This window comes from Pleurodeles waltl, chromosome 11 (assembly GCF_031143425.1).
Source record: "Pleurodeles waltl isolate 20211129_DDA chromosome 11, aPleWal1.hap1.20221129, whole genome shotgun sequence".
NCBI classification, from domain to species: domain Eukaryota; kingdom Metazoa; phylum Chordata; class Amphibia; order Caudata; family Salamandridae; genus Pleurodeles; species Pleurodeles waltl.
The window spans coordinates 91,732,244-91,738,243 of record NC_090450.1 but is presented as its reverse complement, the minus strand read 5'-3'; positions in this window follow the sequence as shown (position 1 = coordinate 91,738,243).

Sequence of the window (6,000 nt, the reverse complement as noted above, 5' to 3'; positions counted from 1 at the left end):
AGTAACAAAAGGATCTCTGTGACAAAAGCAGTAACCTACTGAGCGATCCCCATAAAATACAGTACTGTGATCTGCATGGTACACATTCTTTGCAGCAGGCATTTTAACCCTCTGCGCTACTTTATCATGAGCAGAAACTGCCACCAAATAAAACTCTGGTCTCTCTTCAGCAGGAACATTAATCAAGTTATCTTCACATTTTTATTGTTACCTGAAAACTGCTAGACACACAATGAACTCCGCAGCAGGTGCTTTTTGAACCTGTGCTATTTCTAAACACGTTGCGCCCCTAAGGTCAGTGCAAGGTGCAGCAGCATCAGTTGCACCGCCATAGAGCCGGCCTTGCTCAGGTGTGCCAGTTTTAGTTTTTACTATTGATTTCCCCAGTATTACCACACACATTTCCTGAGGCAAGCACAGACGGCCTACCCCTGAGTGGGGGTTCACCACGTCTCAATAAGGGGGGACCACGCTTGTTTACATGAAAGCGTAAGGGTCCCAGTTTATTAGCCGCTTTCACTTACAAGCATCCCTTACAAATTCACTTTCCTTTTCACATTTAAATAGAAAATCACTTTGAAGTATTTCCTTCCCGTGAACGTTCCCCGCTGGACACTCCCTTCTCTACCACCTGGCCACCGTACCTGTGCCATCAAACGTTTTACCCAGTCAGGATTTCCAGGTGGCCATGGAGTTGTGACCGTATGGTAGTCGTGCAAAATCATTCATGGCAAACCTCAAAAACATAGTCATCCATTTCTGGCAGCCGTCCTTCAGGCGGTAAGTGATCTGGGTGCCCTTTGACTTCCAGTGGCCATGCTTCATTCAATTTCACTTCCAACAGGGCTACCCCATGGCCATACCGCTCTCTATTCATGCCTGTCCTTATAAATGAATGTTCACTACCAACATTACGGGGCATATTTATACTCTGTTTGCGCCGAATGTGCGTGAAAGTTTTTTATGCACATTCTGCACAAACCGGCAACCATATTTAAACTTTGACGCCTGAGCCTGCGGATGTCAAAATTCCTCTGTGTGCGTCATTTTTTGGATGCAGGAAACCGCCTTGCGTTAATGACATGCAAGGTAGGCGTTCCCGCCCAAAAAATGACTTTAAGGCCTGAGCGCCTTATTAATACTCCTGCGTCATTTTAACGCACAGGAGGGGGCGGGCCTTAAAATACGGCGCACAGCCAGATGTGCGCCGTTTTTTAACGCCTGGGTGAGGGCAGGCGTTAAGGGACCTGTGGGCTCACTTCCATGGTCTCTGACCATGGAAGGAGTCCAGAGGTGCCCTTCCCTGCCCCCAGGGACACCCCCTGCTACCCTCGCCCACTCCTGGAGGACACCCATGGATGGGGGACCCATCCCAGGTAAGTACAGGTAAGTTGAGGTAAGTATTTTTTTTTATTTAGTTAAAGTGGCATGGGGGCCTAATTTGGGTCCCCCTACAAGCCACTGTGCCCAATGGCCATGCCCAGGGGACAGAAGTCCCCTGGGCATGGCCATTGGGCAAGGAAGCATGACCCCTGTCTTTGCTAAGACAGGAGTCATTTCAATGGGGGTTGTGTGTCAAAAAATAGCGCAAGTCCGGTTTGAGCCATGATTTTTAACTCAAACCTGACTTGCACCATTTTTTGACGCACAACCCCAATTTTCCCCTACGCCCACTGCCTGGTTTGGGTCAATTTTTTTTACTCTGACCAGTCCGCAGCGGCGGCTAACATCATTCCTTAAATAAGGCGCCTGTATGGCGCGTAGGAATGGCGTTAGCTGGTGGTAAACAAATTTACGCAAACCAGCGCTGGCACTGGTTTGCGTCAAAAAGTATAAATATGGGCCTACATGCCTTGTCCAATCATTTCTGTCGTTCATCACAGTGACTCATTGTATGGCTGGGGTTCCTTGGTGCCGCCTTCCTGCCTGTGCTGAGGGCTTCCAGTTGCAGCAGTTTAGTTTATAAGTTTTCACATGTCTTGCTGGTGGCTTGAGTCATGAGCAAGGCCTCCCATACTGACCTTTTACTTTTCCAACATCTATTTTTAACCCATTGTGGTCAGAACATGATGTATGTGCTGGGTAAATAGGCCCATTCCCACATTGGAGAGGTGAACTCTATCAGGGCCATAGTTTGAAGGAGCCCTCAGGGTATTTAGCCTATGTCTCAGGTAACCCATACCCACACTGTTTGAGAATTTAAACATGTTCCCATATAACATTCTCCTGGACTCCTCAACATTTTCTTGTGATTTTGACCGATACCAATACTGCCCTGGCATGATCTCAGACCATAATATTCTGTGGCCCCATGTAATCTGATCATACCTACCAGGGTGCGTTTCATGTTCTGCAGCAGTGAGGTCTTCAAACCCAAATGTAATAGTATAATGTCAGGTGCTGGGGAAAGTACTGAGTGTGACAAGATAAATCCCTCCAACATGTCCCACTGCATGTGTGGTCTACCCACCCATGCGACACTTGTGCAAACTAAATCATGTTTTTCCACAGCCATTGATCGTGTGGTTGTATACCATCACCCATACTCTCATGATGTCTGCAAGCAAAGAAAATAAACTGGTGTAAATAAAGTGCAACTAAATCTCTGTTTGTTTATTTTTTTTTACATGATTTACTATTACCATTTAAATCCACAATGAAGATTAAATTAAGGTACTGCCCATTTACTGCTTTTATAATTGAAAAACAACATTCTACATGTACATACAATTGCATTATAAACCTACCATTGGTTTGAATAATATACATGAACGATAGAGTTTCAGACAAAAACTTTAGATACTTAGGGCCTGATTCACAATAGGCCTCCGCACTTGTGGTAGAGGCCTCACATTCGCAAATCGCCCTTGCCCAGTAAGCTCAACTTTTGCCAACACTATTGCTAGTACCCTCTTCAACTTTGTATCGTCAACAGGGATTGTTTAGTGTCACAACCCTTCCCTTGCTCTGTTGATCAGTTTTTGAATTGCATACTAGTAAATTGATGCAATGATTATTGGTTCTAAAGTCATTGATATGCAAGGCCTTGAAACTGATGTTGTCCCTCAAGCGAGCCACCAGCTTTGATGACCGAAGGTCCTCACAAAAATGGCACTGTAAATGCAGCACTGAAGAGAATGGTATCATATTGCAAGCAGCACTTTGTCAGTGTATGGTCTAAAATGTACTGTATTGTTGTAAAGTATATGGGGGCTTGGTTGCAGCCAACCTTGGGCTCAATTCTAGTCCAGCCTTTCAATGCTTGCCTTAGTAGAAAACCCTTTGGTGGGATGTGGCGTTCCCTGAAGCCTGTGATGCTAAACTATTGCTATTAGGCGTTATGCAACCCACGAACTGGATTTCCCAATGTCCTTGTCCTTGGCCCAAAGGGTGAACAACTTTACTTTACCTCACCAGAGCTGTAGTGCTCAGGCATTACCTCAGTTACCAGTGCTAAAAAAATGTTTTAAACTACTGCATGTGCTTGGAGCCAGAGCTTCAACCCTATGTCCTTGAGTCTCTCCTCCATTGAACCAACTTCCATCACTTTGAGTCAAAATGGGTCATATCAGTATCTGCTTTGGGATTTTCTCTTCTGAATCTGTCCTTCTGGGAATAAGAGGAAGGATCAGCAGCCTTGTTTCTTACCTCTTCGACATGTCTGGTCTTGATGTCAGTGTTCAACTGCATGCTACATAAAGTTAGATTCCTTAGTAAGTCCAGGATAATAGCACTCGATGCAGATGGTGAATTTATTGCTAGTGTGGCTATCATGGTGTCAACCGAATAATGAGCTTGTGGTTAGACAATCTTCGGGCCATGTGTACAGGGTAACCAAGATGGGGAAGTACCCTGGACTGTTATGGTTTTGATCCTGTTATCTGAATGCCAGGAAGTGGGACATTATTCAGCATACAAAGTAGTTCTCAGTAGTGCTCCAAAGCCCTGTCAGCCGGTGGCATCCATAAACCGCTCTGAATATTGGCTGGACATCCAAAGGGGCTACCATAAATGGGATCCAGCGGTTTTAATAAATGATCTTGAGAACATCCTATAATTAGGCTCTTCTTGGCTGTTAATCCTAGTGCTTTCTAAAGTGTTGGGCCATTACTTGATGCCACACTGTGCTACATTAAAATCTCAAGCAATGTGCAAGTGAAACAACACTGAAAACGAAGAAAGGACCTCAGTTAAAGAACTGTTCATGCAACAGTAGATTCCTGCAGGCCTTTTGTCTAGATAGATAAAGTGCATTTCTTGCAGGTCTCCTCTTTATTCCTTGATGGGGATAATGGTTTGTCCAAGCAGAGTCCATTACATGGTATATTAAAACCCCACACTTGGTGGCATGCTCACTTGTTTCTCAATTATCCACAGAAATTATCATAGCAAAGTCAAAATATCTTTTATATTTATTGCACTCCTTCCTCCTTTGAAAATGCTTCCTATTATGTATCACCCTGGCATGGAACATCTGCAAGAAACAATCATAACTGGACGGTACTGGATCCAACCTTGACACAGTCTACAACTCATTGACTTATCCCCCTCCTCCTAGGACGAGCCCCTGGAGCCTTGTGGGCCACCAGCTCCTGATCATCATTGCACCGCCACTCACTTCAGAGTGTGACTTCAGGATGCCATCCCTCTTGGCTTAGTCACTTACTATAAAGAGATATTGAAACATTTCACTCTGTACTGGGAGACCTTCTCTGAATCCTGTTGACAGGTCTTGTGAAGGTTCTTCTTTGTGAAATTCAGCTGAGTTTGCTCTTCTCAGTCATGTAATGACACATTTGAGGGATTTTGGCAACCCACACTCTTTCCTAAGGAGCAGCTGCACATACACTGAATACAATTCTGTGTAGGTATTACCTTTTTGGTCAGCCACTGTACTCATAGGAAAACTAACATTAGCAACAGCATTTTGGAAGGGAATAAAAAAAAGGCTCATGTTAAGGACATGTTGGTCCCCTAAGAGACACTGACAAGTTTTAGTTGCAGTGATTTATAGTCAAGCATGGAACACAATACTTTGCCAGTTGCATTAATCTACTCCCAGAGACTCCTTAATCTCCTCAAACCTGGATTCCAGGTTCTCCAGAATGTGCTAACCAGCATCATCATCTACATCACAACTGCTCACCACAACCAATTTTCTTACCTTTTCATTTCCGATGATCTTTCCAGCAGATATTTAGGCCCATATTTAACTGAAAATGACAGAGCGTGACAAAATTGGCAGCGCTGCGCTCCGTCATTTTCACAATGCAGGGATGCATTGCATTTAATTGAATACGGCGAAACCCTGTGCTAGCGCTAATTTAGCTGCCAATGCAGGCATCCTAGCACCATCGTGCAAGGATGTCTGCGATGAGGGGTTTGATTGTTTATGTGTGAGAAGGTGTCCCTTCCTGCACATAAACAATCACTAATGGTGTTTTGGCACTTCTGCAGAATGTAGCACACACAGAAGTGCCAAAGCGTCATTTTCAAATGATTGTTTATATGCAGAAAGGGACATCTTCCCACACATAAACAATCATGTCTGGCAATTTGCTCTTTCTATGTGTGCTTCTGTGGGTGCTGCAGAATGCAGCACACATAGAAAAAGCAAAAGACGAGGAGGAATATCAGTATTCCTCCTCGTTGCGCCTTGCTAACACCACCACTGGGGAGGCGTTAGATTTTGGCTGCCTCAGGTTTATGAAAACTCGTAAATATGAGGCAGCGTCAAAATGTAATGGGTGTTGCTGTGGCACGCCCACAGCAACACCCATTGCACGCCCCTTCCACGCAAAGGGCTGCTTGTAAAGGGGTCGTATTTACAAGGTGGCATTAAGCCACAAAAAGTGGTTTAATGCCACCTTGTAAAGGCGGTGCAGGGCATAGCACCACCGGAACATCACGATATGTGACACTCCATTGGTGCTAGGGGTTCCTAAATATGCCCCTTAGTTGGTGAAATCCGAGCTCAGATTTCAACATATTAATATCTCG